The sequence below is a fragment of the Polypterus senegalus genome, chromosome 11 (genome assembly GCF_016835505.1).
Source record: "Polypterus senegalus isolate Bchr_013 chromosome 11, ASM1683550v1, whole genome shotgun sequence".
Lineage (NCBI taxonomy): Eukaryota > Metazoa > Chordata > Cladistia > Polypteriformes > Polypteridae > Polypterus > Polypterus senegalus.
In genome coordinates, this window is record NC_053164.1 from 42,488,180 (window position 1) to 42,502,498 (window position 14,319).

Genomic DNA, 14,319 nt, shown 5'->3' on the forward strand with positions numbered 1-14,319 from the left:
TTGTGATTAATTCCTAAAATAGGAACTGTCTAACCTGAGACAGTTTAACCACTAAACCACTTAACCACTAGATAGATAGATAGATAGATAGATAGATAGATAGATAGATAGATAGATAGATAGATAGATAGATAGATAGATAGATAGATAGATACTCTCCAGGTTAATTGCATGAATGCGAGTCACCTCTCCTCACTCCATTTTGATTCTTAAAGATGACTCTGATGTTGGGTAAAAGCATTTAAAACCTGTAAGTGTCCAGTGCTTGCCTTATGTATTTGTGAGTCATTTCCTCAATTCTATTGGCATCCTTCAGGAGAGCCTTTCTGATTAGGAATAAAAATTATTAAAATATTTGATCATTTTTCTCTATTTCCATCTATAAATATACATGTATACAATTAGAGGAATAGCAAGTGGGAGAGATATCTAACAAAGTACAAGAAAGAAGGTGGAAGTGGTATGGACATGTGATGAGGAGAGACGGTGAATATGTGGGCAAAAGATTGATGGGAATGGAAATACAGGGGAAGAGAAACCAAGGAAGGCAAAAGCAGAGGGAGATGGATAAAGTGAAAGAACATCTGAAGGAAAAGGGCTTGACTGGTGAGGAGGTGCAGGACTGAGCTATGTGGAGAAGGCTGATCAATCATATCAACCCCATATAGAAGTGAGAAAAGATGAAGTGTGTGCCCTGCAGGGGGCACTATAGCTCACAAACACAACACAAGCAGTTACAGATAAAAGCACAACAAAAAACATGGCTTTTATTTAACTGTGGGAAACTCTTCTCAAACGTTTACCACTACCAAAGGACTGTACAAGCTCAATAATACACAAATGAAGCTTACAGTTCTTTGTCTTCCCCTCTATGTCTTTCTTCTCCTTCTCTCACTGCCTCCACTCCTCCTCCTCCCGCAATCGTTATCTTCTTCCTCCCCACTCTGGCTCCTGGAATTAAGGCAGTGACCTTTTATGCTACACCTGGAAGTACTTCTGGTGGCCCATTAGCATGGTCCAGAAGCACTTCCGGGTGAGGTGGAAGCCCAACAAAGTAAGGCTCTGCAATCCCTGCCACACCCTCTGGTGGTACCTACAAAGCCCAACAGGGCTAAGTTGTAGAACTCCATGTCCTCTCCAGTGCCCTGTCGGAATCTGAAGTACTGCTGCAACCCAGGGTGGCTGCCATCTAGCGATCCTTGGGAGATAGTGCCCCCTGCATGCTCCCTTCCCATGTTTTTCCAATCAAAAGGTGTCCAAGAGGAAGTAGAAGAAGATTTCAAGAGTGTACTTAGCTTTACAAGATCCCAGCAGGAGAAACGTTTTAAGTCAAGAAGAACTTGGCTTAATATCACTAAAATTGTTAATATTTGAAGTAGTATGTGAACTAAGAACAAAAAGCCATTCAGGTTTTTCTCAATGTTGTAATGCTACTTAGATTATTTAATAATGTGCACTTGCTATATACACAGGTGGAGGAAGAAGCATGGGAAAAGATGAGAGCAGGTGTGGTTCATGGTCACATAGTAAGTATAGCTTTTTGAAAAAGCTTGTTCAGCGGGTTATACACCTTCATTTGGATAACATATGAAGCTACTGAATTTTAACTATAGGTTGTGGCAGGATGCTGGGGGTCAGACCCAGCTAGGATGCCTGGAAGGACCGGGAGGCAATCTATACGTCCGCCGGGCCAGGAGGGGGCAACCGCCCTGGATAATGAGGGGACCAGGGAGGCTCAAACCTGTTGGGGCTTGTGGCTACTGCCAGGGGGTGCCCCAAGTCTCATAAAGCCCAGGAGATCTGTACTTCCACCACACCTGGGAAGGTGGAGGAAAGACCTTCCAGGGACGCCCGGAGTGCTTACGGGTGCTTATGCGGCACTTCCGCCACACCAGGGACTGCCGTTGGAAGAGTGTCAACGAACACCTGGAGCATGTCCGGGTGACTATAAAGGGGGCAGCCTTCCTACAGTCAGGGAGTGAGAGTTGGGTGCTGGAGTAGGACAAAGCTCCAGCGACGGAGAGAAGAAAGGCGGCCTACAGACATTTAAAAGTCCCATAATTTGGGTTGAATGGTGCGGGAGCACTGTGGGCTGTGCAGGACTGTGTTGGGGACTTTATCTATACTAATAAAAGGCAAAGCCCTCACTCACTCACTCACTCACTGACTGACTCATCACTAATTCTCCAACTTCCCGTGTAGGTAGAAGGCTGAAATTTGGCAGGCTCATTCCTCACAGCTTACTTACAAAAGTTGGGCAGGTTTCATTTCGAAATTCTACGCGTAATGGTCATAACTAGAAGCTATTTTTCTCCATTTATTGTAATGGAGTTGAGCTCGAAAGTCGTGGGGGGCGGAGTTTCGTGTGACATCATCACGCCACCCACGTAATCACGCATTACGTAGAAAACCAGGAAGAGCTCCAAAAAGCGCTGAAGAAAACATCCATTATACTGTATAATTAAGAAGGCAGCGAAACAATTAGAAGCGAGCGAGTGACATATAAAACCATATTCAGCGGCTCACGTGAGCTGACGCAGTGCACATACAAAAAGCAATAGTTCCAAAGAGTGCTGAACAAAAACTGAATTACACTGCTACGCTCAAATAGACAAACCACATGCCCTGGCGCAATAGTAGGGGCTTTGCCTCTAGCGCCGGCTTCTGAGGTTCGATTCCCGAGAGGGGATGCACTGAGTATGTACGCGCGCTTCCCGATACATTTTAGCCTCGCATCCCCTTGGTTTGAGACGTATGAAAAAATATGCGGTTAACGCAGAAAGACAGATCACCAATTGAAGCTTTATGAATAATGGATACTTCATTCGCGATCAATGATTGTTTTGGTAAAGCCATACTCAGTGTATTCATTAGATGAACGGTAAAAAAGTAAGAGCGAGGGGAGGATGACTTATTGAGGCACGCAGGCAAAATCACAATAGCACGCGAACTCGATGTACTGTAGTGCGCATCAACTCAATCTGAATTGCGCAATCACATTTGAAAAAAATATATCTTTTCAAGTTCTATTTAGTCCATATGTGTCAAACTCAAGGCCCGCAGGCCACATCCGGCCTGCCGTGTAATTATATCCGGCCCTCGAGATCATTTTATATATTATTGTTATTAATGGCCCGGGGATATGAAGCGCTGGTAACACAATAAACTACAGATCCCATAATGCAGCGCTTCAGCTGCCTTGCCGAACACTTACCGCGTTAATCAAGTCTAGCTTATGATGCTGCAAGTTATTGCGAAGCTAGCTCACGTGATGCCGAAGAGAAAAGGTGATTCTGAACATAGAGCCTTTAAAAACCGATAGGAGGCTGAGTATATGTTTACTGACATTGCCGGTAAACCCGTGTGTCTCATTTGTGGAGCTAATGTGGCTGTAATTACAGAATTTAATCTAAGACGGCACTATGAGACAAAACATCAAGATAACCTGAAAGACCTGAATGCAATGCACAAGATACAGAAAGCAGAAGAGTTAAAGAAGAATCTGACACTTCAGCACACATTTTTACCCGTGCAAAATCACAAAGTGATTTCAAGTGAAGCTACTTTTATGGGAGACACAAATACCCCAGTGCAACTTGCCCCACTTTCCCTATTGCCAAGTAATGTTGAACCAAGTCGGCACAACGGTGTTCCCAAATACGCACTTTGCTGATAAACTGAGCACTGCGCACTGAGTTCGCACAGCGCTTTGGTGACTTTGAAGAACAAAAAAAGAATTTTCAGTTGTTTCGCAACCCATTTGCTGTCGATGTGGAAACTGCACCTGTGCAGATTCAGATGGAGGTGATTGAGCTGCAGTGTAATGGCACACTGAAGGCAAAAGTCACGATACTGCACAGCCCGCACAGTTTATCCACTCCATTCCCGCACAAATGCTCCGGCTCCGTTTACATGCGGCTCGAACCTTGTGTATGTTTGGTACCACATATCTGTGTGAGAAGCTCTTCTCAGTCATGAAGACTAACAAAACAGCACACAGGAGTCGCCTCACTGATGAGCACCTGCAGTCCATCCTGAGAATCTGCACAACACAGAACCTCACACCAAACAGAAACGAACTTGTGGCCAAAAAAAGATGCCAGGCGTCCAGCTCTAAAATGACATCTGAGCAAAGACAACTGAATGATTTGATTTGTTATTCCTGAAAAGAACAAATTTTATTTATATTTCCAGGTTTTGTTATGCACCATGTTCATATTTGAATTTGTATAATTTTGACAGGATATATTTTTATGGAGAGAAAAATCTTTTGGGATATTTAAAATTTAAGTTTATTTTTTATATAAAATTACATAAGAGTAAGAAATTTGAATGTTTGTTCTTTTAACGTTTACTTTATTTCTAACTTGTATAATTTAGACAGGATATATTTTTATGGAGAGCAAAATATTATAACTTATTTAAGGTTTGAGTTGATATATTCCGAAATAATATTCTGTTGACTAAATAAAAATTCCTTCTATTTAAAATTTAAATAGAACTTGAACATATACGATAGTTGTGTGTGTGTGTGTGCATGTGTGTGTGTGTGTGTATATATGTAGATATGTATGTATATATATGTTTATATATGTGTGTGTGTATATATATGTGTATATGTATATATGTATAGATATGTATATATATATATGTTTATATGTGTGTGTGTGTGTGTACAAAGTATATATACCTGTATATACCTGTATATATATATGTATATATATATATATGACAGCAACACTCATCACTCACAACAGTGACAAAACAATTACATTGACAATCATGTTACGTTATTTTCAAAATGTTTCCTTTTCTTTTTCATTGCTTCTTTAACACACTACTCTATTTTGCTACAAAGTATATATATATATATATATATATATATATGTATGTGTGTATATATATATATACTGTATATATATGTATGTATATATAAATGTGTATATATATATGTATATATGTCTATATTTGTATATGTGTATATGTATATATGCATGTATATGTATATATATATATGATGTGTATATATATATATGTTTATATATGTGTGTGTCTGTGTGTATATATTTGCCAGCAACACTCATGACAATGACAAAACAATTACATTGTCAATCATGTTACGTTAGTATTAAAATGTATCCTTTTCTTTTTACTTAAACTGCAAGCGTGGGTATTTTTATATATATATATATATATATATATATATATATATATATATATATATATATATATATATATATATATATATATATATATATATATATAGATAGATAGATAGATATAGATATATAGATAGATATGACAACAACACTCATATCAATGACAAAACAATTACATTAACAATCAAGTTACGTTATTTTTAAAATTTTTCCTTTTCTTTTTCATAACTTCTTTAACACACTATTTCTCCGCTGCGAAGCGCGGGTATTCTGCTAGTTGTAAATAAAAGCAAGTGTTAGACAAGTACCAGGTGTCTGTCTGGTGGTGTTCGGGCTAGTTCTCACAGTGTAAGTATTGATACTGAATTTTAAGTATGAGTATAAGTCAGTACAGTATTTGAAATCTTAAATACATGGTATAACTCTTCTGAGCCACCCAGCCACATACACTTCCAGGAAGTTCTGAAATCTGAATTGGGAATGTGGTTATCTAACTACTCTCTTCAGTGGTTTCCACAGATTAATGTCTAAAACATAAGAAGATATTCTGGGTTTTCCCAAGGTTAGTATTACTGTACAAGGATCTGGCATCTGAATTTTGAACCATTCAGCATGAACCTCATAGTACTGGGAAACACAGGACTTAGGTGAAATGGTTGCATAACAATGGACAAGGTTAAAAGATAAGTATAGTTTTAGAAAGCATTTCCTGCCTTAGAGGAACAATTACGATATACCTTTGAACATAATGCTGACTAGAAGCAAAACTGAAAGAAAGACTGAAAACTTCCTGCTATTCAAGTTTTTCCTCAATTTTAAAGTTTTGACTGCAAATATTACAGCAAATATCTTACACAAAGAGACACATGAAGACATGAAGAAAAAAGTAAAACTTCATGCATGATCTGGTTAACATGTTGCTGATGGCAGCTTTGAGATTATGCTTCATCTACAAAAACTTTGAAATTTTAGTTCCTCCTAAAGATACTTCATCAATAACACCCAAAGGTATACATGAATCTTATATAGCAATGTTTATAATACGCCCTATCTTGAAAAAGCTAACATGAACTGAAAAAGCTGATATTCATATACATGCAAATAGTCTTCAGCAGACTTGCCGATCTAGTGGGTGGGGTGACTGCATTAGAGACAATTTGCTTGTTACTGCCTGAGTCACCTGTTCTTCACCTTCAAGTTTAAAAAATAAATGTCCAGACACTCCCACAAACAGCAACATATCACAACTCCTTACCTATCCTAGCAATGCCTGGGTGCATGTGAGGAATCAGCCCCGGACAGGTCATCAGTCTACCTCAGGGCTCACACATGCAGTAACTCACTGGGCCAATTTAGAATTGTCAATGGACCTAACACACCCAAAAGGAAACCCAATATAGACATAGGAAAGACATTAAGATAACTCAAACAGACCACACATGATTACATGATTTGAAAGAGTCATATTAGGTCCATGCAGTCATCAGCATCCCAGTCATTGTTGGAGTGTTGGATGGGACACTCATACCAATTCATATGCCAAGCCTTTTGCTGCCTATGTAAACCTGTTGTAAAGTCTTTTTGCCAGTTAATGTGCAAGTGCTATGCAGTCACTAAGGTCTCTTCATAGACCTCTTGGCAAAGTGACCTGGAGGTTAACTACAATGCATTTATCTGGTCCAATTCAGCAATCTGTTGCAAGACAATAGACAACAAATTTGCAGGTGGGTGCCTATTAGGTGACTGTGCCAATCCCCTTTGCCCATAACTATTGACACTTGTAAGTGCTCCATAGACAGTGGTTGAACAGCAGTATAATGCTGAACATCAGCAGATACACAGTGGAATGAAGAAAATGCATTTTAGGTGTCTCCACAAATATTCTGGCAGCATCAGATACTTACCAGGGCAGTGCTGTGCCATAATAGTTGTGTGTGCTATGCAGTATTACTGTAAGAAATCAGTATCCCACTGTCCGTCACGGGAGAAGAATACAAGTAGGAGGAGGTGGCTACAGAGGCTGACAATGAGCAAATGCCACATCTTATACAACAGGATGTCCACCAGGCTAGTGCAAAAGCAAGGCAAGTTCTCACACAAAATATTTTGCTTGATTTATCTATAATTTCATAAGAGGAGGCTTTGCCCCCGTTCACTTTGCTCGCCAACTCTCCAGGCCTGTGCTACACGCCAGCCACTTCGTGTCTCTGCCGCTCACGTATGTGGATTTCACTTTCATCAAATAGCAAATCTTTTAATTCTCGCAGGTACACCTCTTAAATTGGGAAGAAACACTACTTTTCCCTGATGGCAATACAAATTAGATGATCTACAAGTCTCTGACTTAAAGTTTAAATCCGAACAATTTATTCAATCTCTTTTTGCTGTTCCGTTATTTCATCGAGTAATAATTTCCATTTGTTTGCGCTAATTCGATCTTAACTATAATTTTTTTGAGACTTTTGAATTTTAGTACTTTCATTATCTCTAACCTGCTCTGCATGTGTATCGCGCCAATGTTTTTGATTTCTTTATGATGTTCTAATTTGTCATCTACTCTTTGTCTTTTATTTCTGGTCCCGGTCGTGGTTAAATCTCCTGACACAAAGTCTCATCTCGCATGAAAGTATCTCTCTGAAAAAGTCACGTCTTGTCCCAGGCTAAAAAATCTCGTCCCGCCACAGCATTTTTTTATTATAATAGAGAGATGTGGAAACACTGAAGGATTTTTTTTTTTTTACTGTTTATGTAACTATTAAATTATACATATCTATATATGTTTAAAAAAACCAGAGGGTGGAGCAGTTTTAACACTGCTTCCTTCCAGTAAGGAGAAACCAGGGTTCACATTTTGGGTCCTTCCCGTGTGGGGTTTGTATGTTGTCACTGTGTCTGCATGGAAATTTTTTGGGTGCTCTGGTTTCCTCCCACGGTCCAAAGATGTACAGGTTAGATAAACTGGCAGTCCTAAATTGGCCCTAGCACATGGTTGGGGAGTGTGTATGTGTTTGTGTGTGTTTGCACTGCCTTGCGTCCTATGCTAAGTTAGACAGGCTCCCTGTGACCCTGTTCAGGACTAAGTGGGATAGAAAATGACTGACTGACAGTAAAATTGAAAGACAATATTTGAACTATACGTTGTCAAGGATTGTCTCCTTCCTGACTGGATAGTGGTTGTCTGTAAAGAGAGTACAATAATGAATAGCTACATTGAGTCACATGTAGAAGTGTTTATGTGCGAGGTTTTGCTTTATTGATAGTTTAATGTCTTTTCATTTTGCCTTTCTATTGGCACTGTTATTTTATCTTTTTACTAGCTGTTCTACACATTTAAGACAGGTTGAAATCTAAGTAATCAACATAGACCTCAACGTTTGCAGTTTGGTGTATCCATATGGTTGCTAAGTCTCAGTTATGTACAATTTGGTACAGGATTCATGAAAGCAGTGGTAATTTTTTTGATGCACCATCTGCTAAAAATCATAAACATAACAAGTAGAAGGACAAACAGACAGACACACAGACACTTGTACTTTTATTAAGGTGGATATGACTAATAGTAGCACATTCCATTTAAAATGTACCCAGTCGATATATTCAATCAACTTATGAGGTCTGTTGTGGGGCCGGGTTATCAACGTTTCCCATCTTAAGAAGCCTTTCAGGAAACCGATGTAAAAGGTTGTCAGTTTGCTACCTACATACTTCTCACTAAGTACAAATGTCTGGGAGAACTGACCCCTGACCATTTAAATCTTTTGACCACTAAAATCCCAAGAATGATATATTGTGTATCATTGTCTGTCTACAGTTTTCACGTTCTTTGAGCAAATCTGTAAAAAAACCTAATTTTATTGCATACAGTGTATGTTTTTCTTGTTTTGCTATTGTGACTATTTTTGCCTATAAAAATAAGAATCACCTTCACCTCCAGCTAGTATAATGGCTAAAGCTATTTCACCGCAATCTTTGCAAAAAATTTCCATCTCATTCTTCACACCAGCAGAGGGCAGGGAAATGAGCTACATATGGCAACAGGCAAAGCTAGAAAGGAGTCTGTCATAATTCCTAGGGGAGATTTGAATTACAAAGCTGGAGACTTCCAAATGCTCATTTCTCCCTTTAGGATTTTATATATATATATATATATATATATATATATATATATATATATATATATATATATATATATATATATATATATATATATTGTGCCAGATAGCTGGGGACCCTACCCAGCTGGGACGCCTGAACAGTCCACGAGAGGAACGATACCTCCCCTGGGCCACGAGAGGGCAGCCATCCGTGTCTGCTTGGGGGCTACTGGAATTGAGGTGGGAAGCTCATTCCTATGGGAGGACGTGGCCACTGCCAGGGGGTGCCTGGACGGCTATGGAACCCTGGGTGGCAGCACTTCTGCCACACCAGGAAGTGCTGCTGGAAGAAATTCCAGGAAATGTTGTCAGACAGAGCACCTGGAGCCCATCCGGGTCATTATAAAAGGGGCCGCCTCCCTCCAGTAGATGAGCCAGAGTTGGGAGGAAGGAGACAGAGCTTGTGAGGAGGAGAGTGGAGGTCATAGAAAGAGAAAGAGAAAGAGAGAGAGAAGAGAGAAAAGAGAAAGAAGAATTGTTGGTGATAAGGCATTGTAGTGCTGTGGATAAATAAACGTGTGTGTTATGGACATTCTGGTCTCTGTCTGTCTGTGTCCGGGAGCTGTCTTTCCACAATATATACAGGTATATATAAAGGTTATAAATATATATGTGTGTGTGTATACTGTATAAATTACCTTTGTGTTTTTACTTTCTGAACTGCACTATACGTGTACCTCTTTTAATTTTACACTACAGGAGGCAAATGTTACCAAATAAATTTGAAAGTGCATTTAAATACACAACCACAAGGTACTTAAGCACACTTTTATGAGTCCACTTCATTATGTAAAGCTTTCACACGGAAATGTGAAGTGTATGTGGTTTGCCAACCATAATGGATTTTTTTTTTAAATTGGCCTCCTATTATTTCCTTTAAGGAAGGAGGTGAGCTCACGTGTAACCAGATCTTGATAAATAAAATATTTGCTCTGTACTTTTGTCAGGCAGTTCTTATTATACGTAACACAATTCTGAAACAAACCAGAAAAACTTGTCATTTACTGGTACACTGAGTAATTACAGAATGTTTCTCAAATTTTTCGTTATTTGCACAATATAGTAATACTGCCTGCACTAGAAAACTGAAACCTCTAAGCAAAAACCTTCAAATGAGAGATATTTTTAGCGCAATTATATTTTTCCCACACCTGGCCATTTTTGGTTGGAGGTGTCTGATAAAAATGCTAATGTTCAAATCACTTACACAGGTGAGACGTTAGCAAAAAGAAAAAGGGATCAACAAACACCCAGTCAGTCATCTTCTAAACTGCTTTGTCCAGAACAGGGTTACAGGAGACTGCTGGAGCCTAACCCAGCCAGCATGGGGAGCAAGGCAGGAACAACCCAGGACAGGATGCCAGTCCATCGCAGGGCAAACACACACCCACACACCAGAGCCAATTTAGTATCACCTAACTTTCATGATCTGTGGGAGGAAACCAGAGCACCCGGAGGAAATCAATGCAGACACAGGAAGAACATGCAAACTCCACGCAGGGAGGGCCTGGGACAGAAACTCTGGTCTACTTACTGTGAGGCAGCAACACTACAACTGCTCCACTGTGCCACAATGGATCAAGAAACAGTTTATCAATAAAAGATATATTTAATAGTGGAAATAGTGACAGGAAAAAGATAAATACAATTTTAAATGTAAACATTTATGAGCTATTGCTCTTAGAATTTTAGTCAGTAGTTATTTTGTTTGATTGGATTCCCTGCTTGTGTCTGAGCTTGTCTGTGTTGAGTGTTTGGGGATATAAAGTGCCCCCTGATGGTCATAATTGATAAATGAATTTGGTTCAAAGGCCTACTGTCATTAATAAAGGGCAGACACATTAACATAGGTGAAAGTTTGTCTATTTTCTTTAAATATTAGTGGTAAATTGTGTAGAAGTTAGGACTGTTTTCGACTACAGTACAAGTACTATCCTTTTGTTGGCAATATGATGGTATGCTGAGTGTTTAACATGCATGTATCCACCAATTTTCTGCCCTCTCTTTGCTCAGTGTTGGATACACTATCCTATCCCTACTAGTGGCAATGGGTGTAAGGCAATTAAAGTTAGCCCATAAACACTCACACAATACCTAAGGTAATAGCTAATTAACTTTATACACACATACACAACTTTGGGATGTTGAAGAAAAACTTAAGTACCCAGGGAAAAATCCATTCACACGTGGAGAGAACACGTTCAGTCCACAAAGACATTCACACGTGGAGAGAACACGTACAGTCCACAAAATCCATTCACACGTGGAGAGAACACGTTCAGTCCACAAACACATTCCACGTTTAAATGGTCCACATAGGCAGCAGCACTAATCTGTGTTCTTGTATGCTATCTGTCAAGCATTCTGTTTAGGACGAGCTGCTCCCTTGCATCTGTTATTGACTGTATAAGCTCCAACTTTCTTGTTATCCAGAACCTGTTGAATATAACTTGAGGGACTTCCAGATTAAAATCAATAAGATAATAGTCAGACAATATGTTGAGCAGTGTTTAACACTGAGGTCAGTACAATACAAAAAATACACATTACCGTGCAGAGAAGTGCAATAAAGTAAGTCTCTGGAATAAGGATCCAACTCTCACAAACTGAAGGAAGTGAACCTCTTCAGTCTAATTAGAGACTTTATCCAGGACTTTCAAATTCAGAAACCCCAAGGATATTGCTAAACTTGATATGGGAAAATTATATACTTGAATAGAGCATCATGTTGGGCAGCAGTGGTAATTGAGCATAAGTTTATTTATATTGGATACATACAGGATAAACAACCTAATCAGGTTACTGAAGCAAAGACCCTGATATGTTTAAAAAAATGGATGTGATATTAGGAAAATACTTAGAATTCTAGAGGCACTGATATAATATATCCCAGTTGTTTTTAAACTGTGGATTGTGGTTGGCCTGGTGACATTCACATTCATTAAGAAATCTATTCCAGTTTTAAAGATTATCTTTAAATTGCCTCACATAGTTTTAAAACAAATGAATAGGTAACTTAAAATATTGCATGAAAGTAGTCCTTTATCGGTATACTAATAGACTAGAACAGCAGTTCTTAACTTGTGCTATACACAAGCAAATATCAGGTGGTAAGTGAGAAACCAAAAATTTAAAAGTAGGGGGATGGAAAAGTGGGCCTTAAAAAGGCTGTTAGTTTACACAGTGGCAGAGCCTAATTTTCCATCTCACTGCTCTTCTGTTTTGCTTGCGTTCTTCTCTTCCGTGTCCACTGCTCACATAAGATGCAAAGTAACAGCTCCCTCTTCCTCTTGTGAGAGAATAATTTAGAGGTAACAATAGCTAAGTATTTTGATTTGCAGTATACATTGAAATATATAAGAATTATTTTTGGAAAACTGCTGAGATGGTCAAGTAAACAAAGGATGTACAAGAAGAAAGGCTGATGTAATAGACGAAATGTACTCGAATGACTAAGAGATGACTAAGAAATCAGCAGATGTCTTATAAACAATCAGAATGCACAATTGTTATATACACAGAAATTTCTTTTTTTTTTTTTTTTTTATTTATTTATTAATTTTATTACAATCAATACATAGCAATCACGTTTTTACAAAAAAAGAATTATGCTAAGAACAGATCGATCCCCACCCTTGAGAGAGAGAGCAAGCCAAACGGTGTAAAATTTAAGGCTTTTAAAAATACCTAAATCAACAAATTCTCTGTGCTTTATAAAATCATTTCAAAATATTACTGATTAGATCCTGCCATGTTTTGAAAAAGTCTGCACAGATCCTCTAACTGAGTATTTGATTTTTCCAATTTTAAATAATATAACACATCAGTTTCCCACTGACTTAAAAGAGGAGAGTTTGGGTTCTTCCAGTTTATCAGAATAAGTCTGCGTGCCAACAGTGTAGTGAATGCAATCACAATTTGTTTGTCTTTCTCCACTTTAAGACCCTCTGGAAGAACCCCAAACACAGCTGTTAATGGGTTAGGAGGGATTGTGAGTCCAAGACTGTCTGAGAGGTAATTAAAAATTTTTGTCCAGAATAATGTTAATTTGGAGCAGGCCCAGAACATGTGACCTAGTGAGGCTGGGGCTTGGTTGCAACGTTCGCAGGTTGGATCATGCCCTGGAAACATTTTGGAGAGTTTTAGTGAGACAGATGTGCTCGATATATAATTTTGAGTTGTATAATTGTATGCTTTGCATATGGAGCTTGAGTGAATTCTCTGCATTGCTACTTTCCACTCCTTTTCTGATATATTAATTGAGAGGTCATTTTCCCAGTGTCCTCTTGGATCTTTGAAAGGAAGGGATTGTAAAAGGATTTTATATATTGTAGAGATGGAGTCTAACTCCTTGAAATTGAGCAATAATTTTTCCAGCGTGGATGAGGGTGCAAGATGAGGAAAATCTGGAAGGTTCTGTTTAACAAAGTTCCTGATTTGAAGATAGTGAAAGAAATTTGTAGCTGGAATGTTAAATTTGGAATGTAATTGTTCATAGGATGCAAAGGCGTTGTCTATATAAAGATCTCTAAGCAAGTTAATTCCAAATTTTTCCAGATATTAAAACTGCATATGTTTGTGAGGGTTGAAAGAGGTGGTTCTTTTGCAGGGTGCCACAGAAAGAAGCTTCTCCGTCTTAAAATGCTTTCTACATTGGTTCCAGATTCTAAGTGAGTGGAGCACAATTGGGTTATTAGTGTATTGCCGATAACGTGTGTTTATTGGAGCACAAAGCAAGGAATACAAAGAAGTACTGCAGGATTTTACTTCTATTGCGGTCCATGCCTGTGTATGTTCTTCTATTTGTGTCCAGGTTCTTATCGACTGTATATTTGCGCCCAGTAATAAAACTGGAAGTTAGGTAGAGCCATGCCACCTTCTGCCTTTTGTCTTTGTAGGGTCGCTCTTTTGATGCGTGGATGTTTAGAATTCCAAATAAATGAGGTTATTGTTGAATCTAATTGCTTAAAGAACGATTTATTAATGTATATTGGTATGTTTTGAAA